General features: G+C 36.3%; 1 long non-coding RNA gene across 1 annotated transcript; it reads left to right on the top strand.

Moving 5' to 3' along the window:
• Positions 1 to 3,014: 3,014 nt before the first annotated feature.
• On the top strand, positions 3,015 to 9,572 carry LOC108487622 (uncharacterized). The gene is made up of 6 exons (XR_008272760.1): positions 3,015 to 3,287; positions 3,836 to 3,916; positions 8,168 to 8,237; positions 8,326 to 8,369; positions 8,780 to 8,824; positions 9,388 to 9,572. It is a non-coding gene; the product is annotated as an uncharacterized LOC108487622 (long non-coding RNA).
• The last annotated feature ends 5,271 nt before the right edge of the window (positions 9,573 to 14,843 follow it).

Below are 14,843 nucleotides of genomic sequence, written 5' to 3'. Positions count from 1 at the left end.
AGATGATAATATGCAGCAAGGCTAGCGTATGTGCTGTACTGTGCAATGTGGTAGACCACGGTACAAGTCAAATCAGATAATGGTACACAGCATAGTTGACGTACGTACAGTACAGTGCAATGCAATAATCCGCTGTACAGTTATGTTGCAGTTACACTGCTAGATCAGATAATAATACGTAGCATAACTAACGTACGTACGGTATAGTGCGATGCGGTAAACCGCTATACCAATTATTTAAAGTTAAACTGCCAGTTCAGATAATGGTACGTAGTAAAGCTGACGTACGTATAGTACAGTCTTCCTTCTCTTCACAATTCAATCCAAAATATTTTATGCAAATGCATGAATGCATTCAATCTCACAGAACAGAAACACAATATCAGACAATCAATTAGAACAGTTACGTAGCACACTCTTTAGACCAGATTCAAAATCATATATCCCATGCAACCATCACATATATCAAGTCATGTACACCCTCACTAAACTTAGCTAAGGGTCGGAACACACACAACACATATTCAGAATCAGAAATGCACACAGAACCAATATAAGTGTCTTAAGACCACACGCCTGTGTGCTCTGGTCGTATGGTAATCCTTAAGCAGTGTGGGAGATCAAAAGATCGTGTGAGGAGGGGCACATGGCTATGTGACAGAGGCACACGCCTGTGTGAAGAGAGGCACACGCCCGTGTGGACTAGGGACATAGCCGTGGGGTCAGGCCGTGTAACTCTCTGTCCATTTACACTAATTTCGAGTATTGGGCTGACACAGCTGTGTGAGGGTCTCACACGCCTGTGTACCCACCAAACACGGCAGTGTGTCCATGACACACACGCCTGTGTGGAATCCTTAAATCTTCAAATTAGCCACATGGCCGTATGGTGCCAAATCACTCAAACCCTAATCCCCAAACTCACACGCTCGTGTGCCTTAAGGACACGACCATGTGAGAAACGATAAAATCCCCAAGTCGGCCACACGACCGTGTGGCCAGGCCGTGTGGCACCCAAATCAGCCCAAAAATCCTAATTCCCAATTCCACACGGCCGTGTGCACAGGCACATGCCCTGTGGCTGCTCTAGTGGTCATGAAACCACCTCTAAATAGCCTGAAAAAACCAATTTTTTCGGTCAATAGCACGACCTCCTGTCACGTCACTCCAAAACTAATCCCAATGCACTATCCTCAAAACGATTTCAATCAATCACAAACCTAACACGCCCAATTACCAACACACTAAAGTATTGTCGAAATTCCACAGATTTGCAAATAAAATAATACAGAAGAGAAGTTTCGAATCCCACACCTTATTTGACAATGGAGGATCGAAATTCTTTGATATGTGCGCGGTGAAACCGATTCCCAAGAGAAAGAGGAAGAAAAATCAAAGAACATAACAAAAAGAAAAAGAAACAGCCACCAAGACGTCCAGGAGTGAAGGAAAACCAAAATAGATTCAAAAATAAAAATAAAAAAATAATTAAAGAAGATATTAATTTAAACTAACACTAAATAAATTACCTCTCCAATTTGCTCACAAAAAAAATTGAACTTCGACCCTTGAGGTTCACTAACAACTACTCAACCACTAGACCAATAAGCCCATTCTGTTATTTAAACACGCAACCAAATTCAAAAGCACAGACAACTCACTCACCCTAACCACAAAACCCAAAACTTCTAGTCCCAAAATTCGGGGCGTTACAATAATTCTCATCAATTTTGCTCTCTAACATGTTTTAATGAAAAATATATTTGTTTACTTTCTTTTATTACTCTCTCCCAATTTCAATTTATTTATTTAAAAAGGAGATATAAATCTAATTTACTAGAAAAATACATTAATTTATTAGTAAAATAAAATATTATAAACTTAGAACATTTTTAGTATAGAAAAATAAATAGAAGTTATATTTAGACAATTTAGTAAAATGTGTCTCTCAACCAAAAAAAAAAATTACATTTCAACCAAATATACCAAATAAGGTAATGTGACATTAGTAGTAAGATTACATTCCATTTAAGGGCGTTTGGTTCGCCGAATATTATATCACGTTCCATAATAAGACTATGGGTGGAATGCAAGATTACCTTATTTGATTGATTTGATGAAATGTAAAATTCAAGTGTTTGGTTCACGGAATTTAAGATTATGTAAAACACATTTTACACAATTGTCCTTGTTATAGAATTGTTTTTAATTAGCTTAGTTCCTTTAATATTTTTAGTCTCAATTTTCATAAAAATATGATAACTACTATAATTCTTACCTTTTATTACAATTTATATAATGCTAAGTAAATAAAGTGTTGAAATAAATTTATAAATCATAATGATAATAATTCATGAAAAATTATTGCAACATCAACCATATTATAACCATAATTAATATGTTAATAAATAAAGTACTAAATAAAATATAATGATTATAATTGTAGTGTATGACAATCCACTTGTTCACTATTAAGATAAATATATGTTTTTGTTTGTAATTAGTTTTAAATTTTATTTAATAAAAACCTTAAATTGATTAGAATAATAAAAGCAAAGGGCAAATTGGTTCAAATTTTAAGATTACGCCCATAATTTAAGATTACCTAAGGAATGAACCGTGATTAGATTATACTCTATATTATGGCATGATTATGATGTGAGATTATGGGATGATCAGAAAATTGAACTCCAAATACCGTAATCTTATTTCGGAATGTAACTCGTAATAATATTACATTCAACAAACCAAATGCCCCTTTAAATTATTTAGTATATTATCGAATATGTACATTATGTTATTTAGTTTATCTAGTTTAAATATTGTAAGATTACCTACACATTTTTTTTGAATAAATTCAATCTGGGCTTATTATTTCAAATCAATCAAAACCAAACAAGGACAGCAAGTCCAAATGAAAAACCCATCACACACAAAAACACTAAAAAACAAAACAACAACAAAACCGAACCAAAAGAGAGGTTCATAACAGAACATAAAAGTCCATACAAAAGAAAAGGTCCATACAAGAGAAAAATCCAGAACCTTTATCACCTGCACCTTGCCCAATCAGATTACTCCTTGGCTCTCGTCCCAAACAAACAACATTTATTTCCTCTTACTAACGGTTCCAATTCACAGAGAGTAGCATCCAGTAATGTTAGTTCACCTGCAGTGCTGACCACTCTCCCTTTTTTCCACTATCACACTGAAACGCCTAAGTCCGGTTCCCGCTCCCACTCCGCTTGCATCACTCGCTTCGTGTACACAGGGACTCCCCCCACCATGTAAACTATCTCACTTCTTATTAGAGTCTCTGTTGGTAAAATGTGGGCTAAACCGTTTGCCGATCTCAAAGTATGTTTAAAAACAATGCTTTGGAAACTGTCTTTTAGTTGTTGAATGTCTTGTATATGTGCTCTTATCTGTGATTTATTTGGATTTTAAGTCAGTCATTTCTTTATAATGGCTAATGAGTCACCTTCCACTATTAACTCTAACCACCCCATTCCTAGACCCATTTGTACCGCCCGATGACATGCAAGAGCTTTGGCAGAAAATATTATCGAGACCCCATCATGAATCTCCGAGCATGAAAACAAAACTCACCTCTTAGCATTCCTCGCGACAATACCCAAGGCCAACCTATAGTTACGACCATCATACGCACTGTCGAAATTGATTTTTATAGCATAACCTGATGGACCCCTCCGTTTCACTTCCTCATGTTCCTTTCTAAGGTTCCTCCTGTCAATTTCGTTTATCTCAGTAATGTAGTTAACAATGAACCATGCTATTTCCCTTCCTTTATTGACCTTCCGTTTGTGTATTCTAGTATTTTTGTCTATCCAGATGGCCCAAAGCGCAAAACAGAACAGATGCCTCTGATGGATTGAGTATTCCCCAAAAAACTCAGGTGAGTCACCATACAAAACCCAACTCTGGTTTACTAAAGATATTTGATAAAATTAAATATGACCAAATCTCGACGGATACGGGGCAATTGCTGAATAAATGGTCTGCAGTCTCAACACCTCTTCCACACCGAGGACAATTCACATTATTCACCAATTTCTTATGTTGCATTTTGACTAGTGTAGGTAAATAATTCTAGGATATCCTCTATATTGCAATTTTCAGTTTAGAAGGGAGGTTTAGGCACAATATATTTTTTATAGAAATCTTGTAGCTGGTCTATAAAGCATAAGCATTAGGATTCCTAGGAAATTTTTGTAATAGTTTGTAGGCACTACGTATTGAAAACTACCCCGAGAGCTCACCACTCCACACAAGTAGATCATCATGGGTCTTCTTCGCCAGAGGAATACGATGGATCCTAGCAGTATCCACCTCCGAGAATGTATTGACAATCAACTCTTGTTTTCATGCTCTATTATTAGCATAGATTAGATATGCCATTGTAGAATTTTGCATGCTATGAACAATGCGAGATAACCTGTAAGTTTCAGCCTCTGGAATCCAAGCATCCTTATTAATTGATATTTTCTCACCCGAACCCATTCTCTAACAAAGTCCCTCATGTAAAACACCCCTCGTAGCCCAAATGCTTTTCCAAAAATCGATACTAGGAAAATATTTTTCTTTAAGAACACGGGCAATTAACGAATTTGGGTAATTAATAAGCCTTCATCCTTGCTTTGCCAGCAAAGCAACATTAAACTTTCCCACTAATGTATCCCCCTCCTACTATACCTTTTCTGCCACCAAAACCTAGCCATTAGACTTTCTAATTCCCTACAAAAAGATTTTGGTAACAAAAAACATGTTATAGTATACATTGGAATTGCCTGCAATATGGATTTAATAAAAACCTTTTTGCTCTTCTATGATAGCAACCTCGTACTCCACCCTTCAATTCGTATTTTTACTTGATCCTTTAGATTTTGAAAAGACGCGTTTTTCCTCCTGCCCACCATATTTGGAAGCCCTAAATATTTTTTCGGGTTTAATTAGAACTGCATTCCCAACATACTCAAAATTCTCCCCTTATCCTCATCAGTTGTATTCAAACTAAAAAAGACCGTCGATTTGCTAAAATTCACACACTGACTTGAGCAGCTCTCATATTCTTTTAAGATTCCCTTCAAAATGTTACTCCTCTACTTGTCGCCTCACCAAAGAGAATACAATCATTCAAGAAAAGCAAATGTGAGATTTGTGGACCCTTCCTACTAGCCATATCTCATTTACAATCCCCCTTTCATTACTAATCTCATCAACGCCAAAAGCCCCTCATTACAAATGAGGAAGAGAAAAAGGACTAAGTGGATCACCTTGATGAAGCCATCTTGTAGGATTAAAAATTCTCCCACTACTCCCATTAGCATTCACCGAGTAAGAAACTAAAAAATACACTTCATTATTAGATCTACCTATTCTTTAGCAAAACCCATTCGCAACATTACTTCCTTTAGGAAACCCTATTCAACCCTATCATAAGCTTTGCTCATATCCAGCTTCAATGCCATGTAGTATTTTTTCCTCGTACGCTTCTGTCAAAAAGTATGCAAAAGCTTATAGGCTAATATCACATTATTAGAGATTAATAGCCAATGCACAAACGGGCATTCAAGCATCATTAATACATGTGCCAATAACTCCCTAAAGTCAATTAGCTACTACTTTTGCGACAATTTTATAAATGACAATACATAAACTGATAGATCTAAAATTCACTGGTTCGTAGGATTTGAAATTTTAAGAATTAACATAATATTAGTAATATTTACAAGTTCAAAATCTTTTCTGTCATTCAATATGCCCAAACTGTACGCAATGACATCGCTCCATACAATATGCCAATACCTTTGAAAAAACAAAGTCAAAAAACCATCAACCCCCAACGCCTTAGTAGGGCCCATTTCCTTTAAAGCCCCATAGACCTCCTCTTCCATGTATTTCGCCGTTAAATTTGAATTGATATCGGAGGGAATGCTAGCCTCTATTCCAAACAATATGTGTGATAGATCACCTATCCCATTCGACGAAAACAGGTCTTGAAAACAATCTAGAAGCTATTTCCCCAATCTCTTCTTAATCACAAACCTCTCTTCCATCCTCACACTCCAATCTACTAATAGAATTCATTTGCCTATAAACATAAGCATAATTATGAAAGAAGGTTATATTTTTATCCCCCAAAAGAAGCTAGTTAGCACATGCCCTCTACTCCCAAAAAGCTTCATCTTTATCAATCTCTAAATTAAGTTTGATTTTCATGTCTATGAACTCTACCAATGTGTCATCATCGCTGTCCATCTCCATAATGCTTTCTTTGTAAGATCCCGTTTCAAACCATCTTGATTAGCCTTAATTGATTTTGCCCAACCCTTCAATCCTTTTCGCATCCTGTCCAACTTGTCAAAAATAGTACCATTGGTGGACTCCTATAACCATTTAATTTCCCATTCTAACGATTCTTCTATCGTCCAACAAGCTTCAAACCTGAATCTCGATTCCCTTAAAAATGCCCTCCCTTGATCTGTACTTATAAGTAGTGGTCATTGGTCTTAGAAGGAATGCGGCAAGTGTGGGATTCAAGAATTTAGAAACAAAGTCAATTATTCATCATTTGCAACCCCTATCTAATCTCTCACGAATGTTTCTCTCCAGCATATTCCCTCTTTCCCAAGTAAACCAAACACTAGAATAGCCCATATTTATTAGTTGACACTCTTCAAGGACTTCTCGAAAAACCTCTATTCTTCTCTCTTTCCTTAGCATACCACCAACCTTCTCAAAAGAACAAATTATTTCGTTGAAATCTCCACAACCAACCAAGGGGAACCTTGATTCTACCCTAGCCTCCTAAGTAAATTCCAAGAGTCATTTTTATTGTTGGCAAACAACACTCCATAAAACCCAATGAATCTCTATTCCTTATCGTCATTATTCTCCTTAACCAAAACGTCTATGTAATTCTTGAAAAAGCTCTTCAGACTAACAATAACATCATCTTTTCATGATGGGCGTTGAAACCACCAAAAGTAATTTCTACAAAAATAACTTTAAATAGTAATAAAGAGTGGTAGTAGGGTCGAGTCCACAGAGATTGGATGTTATAATCAACTTCTGCGTTTAACTTGTGAACAGAACGTTTATCGTGTCGAAAGTTGTGGCAAAAGTCGTGCCCACGACTCCAAACGGACCTGCAAAAAAATAAACAAATAAATCAGGGGGTTTTGAAAATGTTTAAGAAGTAAATAGTCGAATCAGCGTAAATAAAAATTAATTAATATTAGAAATAAATTTAAATTGGAAAATAAATTTAGATTTTTTTTAAACAGAGATAATTAAGCCTTAGCCCTAGACTCGGTGGATTTCAGATTTTCAATTTGATCCTTGAAAATTAATTTTCTCTTTCAAACTTTAAGCTGGTTATAGCAGTTAAGAACGTCTTAACCACCAATTCTTCCTCTCATAGCTGGTCCCGGTACGACCTACAAACTAACCCTTACTGATTATCTAACCGAGATACACGTGTTCCTAATTCAAGATTCTAGTAGCCTTGTATTTTGAAGAACCCATGTAACGCCCCAAAATTTATATATTTGGTTCTGTTAAAAATTTGACACAACAATGTATCTGCTTCAGTGGTTATATGTTTTGGGAGTGTTTGAGAAGTCTTGGGTTCAAGCCTTATCTTGGGAAAAAAATTTTGTTTTCTTATGAATAAAGCTTTAACCTAGCCTTTAGGGCTTATATTAAATTATTAGTAATTTCACATTAGAATGGGTTTGTTGGTCTGGTGGTTAGGAGGACTATTAGTCTACTAGAGGACCTGTGTTCAAATCCCTACTTTAGCAAATGTGTTTTATTTTGCTCGGGTTGGTGATAGAGTTTTGGTTGCATCAGAATTCTGAATAGTAGGATTAGTGGAAAGATTTGAGAGAGTGGGAGTTGGGGTTGTCCTGAGTAGTTTTATTTTCAAAATTTTGGTTGTTTCTCCCAAATTTTTGACGTGATTCTTTGTTGTCGAATTTTCTCTTTCTTTTTGCTGAATTCGCCTTTTTCTTCCTTCCCTTTTTAGCTTCGTTTTCGATTCATCGTATTTGCGCAACATAGTTCACACGTTCGGTAAGTGGTAAGTGAGTCCTTTCGATTTATTCAATTAATATTCATTTGATTAGAGTCACTGTCTGTTTAGGTGCAAATTAAGGGGCTGGTGGATTCCTTTTGTCGCGATGGTCATGTGGAATTGGGGTTGCTTAAGAGAGGTAAGGTTGACGATGGTTTTTGAGAATTGTCTATTCATAGCAATTTCGATGAAGTGACTGATATTGGGCTTCTTATTGTCGAATATAGGTTCTAGAGTGCTCGGGAGTGATTACGCGTCGAAATTGAACCAGGTGTGTACCCGAAATACAGAAAACGGAGTTCGGCAAAAAACGAAAAAAGTATTCTGTGTAGCTACACTAGCGTATGGTCACTCGTATGGCAGGCCGTGTGATAAAACATGGGTGTGTGGTCGACGAGGCCAGCTGTGTGCAGCAAACACGGTCGTGTGATAGTCAAGTAGGTCGTGTGATGGTCAAGTCGGCCATGTGTGAGACACGGCCAAGGCCAATTTGGGTCGTGTGGGCCACACGGGCGTGTGGGCCCACATGGGTGAACCACATGAGCATGTGGGGTGTTGAGCCAGGCCGTGTGATCCACACAGCCAAGACCAATTTGGGCCGTGTAGGCTACACGGGTGTGTGGGCCCACACGGGCAAATCACATGGGCATGTGAGCCTAATTTACTGATTTGTTTGCTAAGGTTGCTCGGGTCGCCCGAGATGACTGTGAGCCTACTATGGTGTCGGTAAGCAATGCTTTGATTCCCTAATTGACTAAATTATATATGTATGACTCTTTACTGAGCATGATTAGAATACTGTACTGATTATATACATGATACTATGTGATAGCATGCCATGACTGTATGTTGCATTGCATAGGGATGGAATGATATATGTGGAGGAAGTGTACTGAAAGGCTTTAAGCCTAATATACTGGCAGCTCAACTGCAAATTACTGTCTAGTGTCGCTTTCGGTACTATTATGGAGTGTAGGGATAGGTGGGTTGATTATATTCTCACATTGAGTGTAGGGTTGGACAGAGATGAAGTGTAGAGGCTGGCTGGGTAGGACTTGTTTACTGCATAATTTGTTACTGTACTAATTACTGATACTGTAACAGGCCAAGGCCGAAATGCATGACTGTTTTTGTTCTGAGATGGGCTTAAACCCTAACTGATACTGTCACTGATTCTGAAAAGGGGCTTAAGTCCAGACTGAGTTTATTTTGTATACTGTATGTTTGTTTACACGGGGAACTACACACTGAGTTTACGTAAACTCACCCGTTTTGCTTAATCTGTGTAGGTAATCTCAAGTCATGACCAATCGGTGCAACAGAGGACTTGGCAATGGCCACACGAATCTAAACTTTTTTTTCAACTATGGGTATTTAATTTTTAATTATATTCTGGAGTAATTTTTTATGTAAATTGTGGACTTTATGGGACTTTTATTTAATTTGGGTTATTATTTATTTTTATGGTTTATAACTGCTAAGACATTTAAAAACTTGATTTCAAAAAGGCAAAGTTCTCTCTAAACTCGCGCTTTACTCAAAAAGACTTTTTAAAAGCTTCCGAATGAAATGTGTAAAAACGAGCAACTAGATAAGTTACGATTTTGAGGTTAAACAAATGGAAGATTATTTTGTCATAACAACCTAGTTTCGAACGCTATCATGTGATATCGCCAGATTCGGCCATAACATCTAGGTTGGGTTTGGGGTGTTGTGGGTCGTTTAAACCCGATCACTACTTCCTTGATTTGTTCTTGGAGATCTGAATATAGCACGACCGACTCATTTCTCTAACTGTCAGCAAACACGACTCCAACTCAACATGCACTTTTTGACTTGAAATCAAGTTAACTTTAAGGGTTGAATTGTCAATCTCGATACTTAGGAAAACTATGAATACCGATTAGAAGGATTTTTAGCACAAATACGTATCTCACGATTCACTACCGGAAAGAACACCAGCCTAAAGCTAAGATGGAACTTAGTGAAGCATGGATTTAACAATGCTTCATAGTTTTTGAAAGGTGATTTGATGATAATGGAGGAAATTGAGAAGGGAAATGACTAGGAAGGCAATTAAACAAATTTTGAAAGAATAAATAAATAAGAATGGAAGTAACAGAATGCTAGCTACTCATCCCCAAATTTGGAAGAAAAAGAATAGTGGCTCTTTAATTCCAAATTGAAATTAAAATTTAAAATTAGAATGTGTCTTTCCTAAGTGGATTAAGGCCCTATTTATATACATGGAATTTACAAATTTTATCCTTAACCACTTTAACATAAAATTAAATAAAAAATAAAATAATATATTTTTTTTTCTATTTTTGGCTTTTACAAAGTCAAAAAAATCTGATGAGTCCTCAGCCTTCTCCAGATTTTTTATTCGGCCTTATTTCATTGATTGTGTTTCAATTTGATCATTTTCTGCTTGTTTTTGTCTCTTAGTGTCTCAATTGCATCCCTGACAAGATTAAAACATAAAAGCACTAATTTAACAAGGATAAATTTAGAAATAAACCAAATTAAACACAAAATGTCATTCAAATTAACATGTTATCAAATCCCTTACTTAGCTCATGCTTGTCTTCAAGCATATTGTCCTTTCAAACATTAAAAACTATTCTACAATTTATTAAAAATTGAGTTTCTTTTTTGCATCCATAATCAATGCAAACAATATAGGCAAAAATAAATAAATGCTCAGAATATATAGTTTGATCAACAAGTGTCATAAAATTGAAATACGTGAACTAAATCATTTCACTAAATTGAGTTTGAATCCCAAATTTGCAAGGTATTATTAATTAATCATGCAGTAATAAAAATTTAGACATGGTCAAACCTTTTTACGCGAACTAGGATGACAACCCAAGCACCCTATCCTGGTTACTCAGTTCAAACAGTTTTTTTTTAGGCTCAATTAGCGAAATGTTTGTAAGTTCTCGATTTGTCACTCGAACCTTTTTACGCAAGATGAAATGACAACCCAAGCACCTCACCTCGGTTACTAAATTCGGTCACGTTTTCAAAACTTTCACTTATAACTTGAGCCTTTATGTATTTATTTATTTTTCATTTTATTTATTTATTTATGTACAAGCAAATATTTTTTTCAAATAATCAATTTATATGAAAAATCTAGTTACATATATCAGCCTTAAAACACAAAATGTCGACTAATCTAGATACTTAAGCACTTTAATTCAAAAATTGCCCAATTGTCCAAATTGACTAGGTAATGAGGTTAGAGGCACAATATCAAATAAATTATTGAATAAATCTAGCATAAGATTGAATATATACAAAAGAGAAACATGCAGCAAAAATCAATCAATCAACCATGCATACTTACAATTTTCAATCCCCCCTACTTACTCTATGCTTGTCCTCAAGCATATTTTATATGCAATAAAGTTCAATAACTCAAACAAAAAGCAAAGAGAAAGGTTAAGAATACTCCCCATGTGTTTCTAACGATGTTGGCGGTATTAGGAAATAATTGTCACTATTTAGCACGGCATGCCCACGCCACCATCAGTATCTGATTTTGGGAAAATTGACAACCCCCATTGTGTACTTGAAAATAACACATTAACATGATTAAATAAAAATCTGGTTATTATTTATTTTATTTTTAATCCAAATTAAATTGAAATTCAAAAAAATTAATAAATTAAAAATAAATTTGGGTTGTCTCCTAAAAAACATTTTTGTTTAACATTGTTAGCTCGACAACCTTAAATGTTATTCGTTTAGCTTATTGAGAAATAATTTTTCCATCTTGAAGCACTTGGATATTCTTGTAGAAAGGTTTCGACCTTTGCCCATTGTCCTTGAAGCCCCTTCCCAGATTCCCCTAGGTGTCTTTGAGCTTCTCCGTTCAAGTTTGCATTTTTCTTTTTTGGAATCCTTGTACATTCTGGAAATGGTTTTAGCTCTAATTTCGAGACTTTCATGGCAGCTTCACTTATTGGTCTTTTGATCATCAATAATTTCTCTTGCTTAACATTGAAATCTACATACCTGCAAGGCACAGTTTGCAACTTATCACTAGGATGTCCCATATCTTCATAAACATTAAACCTAACCATATCACCGTTAAATTTTATGGTGAGTGTTCCACTCCAAACATCAATTTTCGTTTGCGTGGTACTTAAGAATGGTCTCCCAAGAAGTATGCCAGACGAATTGGCCGAGTTGTCATCCTCCATGTTAATAATGTAGAAGTATGTAGGAAATATCAATTCATTTACCTTAACAAGAACATCCTCTAGCACTCCTTCCGGATGCACTACATATTTATCTGCAAGCAGAAAAATTACACATGTTTCCTTTGAAGGACCTGCATTAAGTAGTTTATAAATTGATAAAGGCATAACATTAATTAAAGTGCCTAAGTCACACATGGCTTTTTTAATACTGACACTACCTATTTTGCAAGGTATGAAAAACATTCATTGGTTCTTACATTTGGGTAGTATTTTCCTTTGCAAAATGGCGAAGACATACTTTCCGACACTTACCTTTTCATTGCCTAGGAACTTTCTCTTACTCGTGCATAATTCTTTTAAGAATTTTGTGTATCATGGAAACTGCTTAATCGCATCGAGAAGAGGTATGTTGATTTGTACTTTTTGAAAGGTGTAGATGATCTCCTTCTCTTCTCACTCTATCTTGCATTGGACAAGTCTTCCAGGAAATGGAGGTGGTACTGCAAATGATTTTTGTAGTGCTGACTCTACTGAAGCCTCTGTGTCAAGTTTCTTTTCATCTCGACCAGCATCATGGGCATGACTGATGCCAGGTACAGGCTCCAAAACCTTTCTACTCCTCAACATTATAACACTTACATTGTCTCAATGATTAGGCTTAGTTTGAGACGGTAACTTACCTTAGGACTCCAAACGGCTAACCGTGAGCGCAAGCTTGCTCACTTGCTTCTAACTCCTGCAAATGCATTTCAGTTTTTAGTTGAAACTTCTCAGTACTATTTGCTAGCCTTTTCACTATGGCTTCCAAAGATGACTTTGGGGGCAGTAATTGTTGATTCGGAGGTAACCATTGTTGGTAAGGTTGATTGAATTGCGGATTTGACCTATAACTTAGATTTGGGTGATCCTTCTACTCCACATTATATAAGTTTGAGTAATGGTTATATCGCCTTTGGGGCGGTCCTAGAAAGTTCCCGACAACGTCTGCTTGTTCTGTCAAATCCTCATGTAAAATTAGACATGAGTTCATCAGGTGGTCTAGCTTAGCAAAAATTTCACACAATTGTACTGGGCCTGTTTTATTTTTAAACAAAGTTTGAACAATGTTACTCAACTTATCAATTTTATCTTCTAGGGATAGGAAAACTTAACTCATGAACCTGTCTCGTGGGTTCTGTGATCGGTCGGAATTGTTAAAAATTAGTAGCTATTGTCAAAATCAACTCTCGTGCTTTCTGAGGAGTCATATTAACTTGTGCCCCTTCACTTGTAGCATCTATCATTTTCATTTCCATCGGAAGCAATCCCTCATAAAAATATTGCAAGAGTGGCTGTTCAGTAAATCCATGCTTTGGGCAGCTTGCACACAGCCTTTTGTATCACTCATAGTAATTGTAGAACAATTCAATCTCTTTCTGATGGATTCCCACGATGTCTCTTCGTAGTTCGGCCGCTCGAGTTGCAGGGAAGAACCTGTCAAGAAGTAAACGAGACATGTTAGACCATGTGTTGACAAATCCCGGGGGTAAATAAAATAGCTACTCTCTAGCAGAGTCAATTAATGAGAAAGGAAAAGCACGAAGTTTGATTTGGTCTTCGGTTACTCCTTGAGGCTTTATGCTCGTACACACCATATGAAACTCTTTAAGGTGGGTGTGCAGATTTTCATTCTGTAATCCACGAAAAGTGGGTAGTAAATAAATCAAACCCGGCTTTATCTCGAACGACGTTCTTCCCTCCAGATAGGTTATACATACGGGTTGTTGTTCATTTGGTGTCACTGAGAGTTGGCGTATCATCTGTTCGGCCATCTCGTTTGGTTCTTCGAACGAGAAAATTTCCTCGGTGTAAGATATGATTTTGAATTTGGGATTTGGTTATTTACCACATCGAATCGCTTCTCTCCGCAGTTGTCGGCCAATTTCTCAATTTCTGGTTCAAACTCTAGAGTTTTCGGTTCCGATTTGGTCATAAGGTAAACAAACAAAAATTGGAAAAATATCTCCAATCCCCGGCAATGGCACCAAAATTTGATAGGCGTCAAAACCACCAAAAGTAATTCCTACAAAAATAACTCTAAATAGTAGTAAAGAATGGTAGTAGGGTTGAGTCCACAGGGATTGGATTTTATAATCATCTTTTTTAACTTGTGAATAGAACATTTGTTGTGTCAAAAATTTTGGAAAAAGCCGTGCCCACGACTCCAAACGGACATGCAAAAAAATAAACAAATAAATTAGGGGGTTTTGAAAATGTTTAGAAAGTAAATAGTTGAATCAGCATAAATAAACAATTAATTAATGTTAGAAATAAGTTTAAATCGGGAAATAAATTCAGATAATTAAGCCTTAGCCTTAGACTCGGTAGATTCCAGATTTTTGATTCGATCCTTGAAAATTAATTTTCTCTTTCACACGCTAAGCTAGTTATAGCAGTTAAGAACGTCCTAACCACCAATTCTTCCTCTCGTAATTGGTCCCGGTACGACCTACAAACCAACCCTTACCGATTATCTAACCGAGATACACGTG

This window comes from Gossypium arboreum, chromosome 10, assembly GCF_025698485.1.
Source record: "Gossypium arboreum isolate Shixiya-1 chromosome 10, ASM2569848v2, whole genome shotgun sequence".
NCBI lineage: Eukaryota > Viridiplantae > Streptophyta > Magnoliopsida > Malvales > Malvaceae > Gossypium > Gossypium arboreum.
The sequence above is the reverse complement of the archived record's forward strand: the minus strand, read 5'-3'. Positions and strand labels throughout refer to the sequence as shown.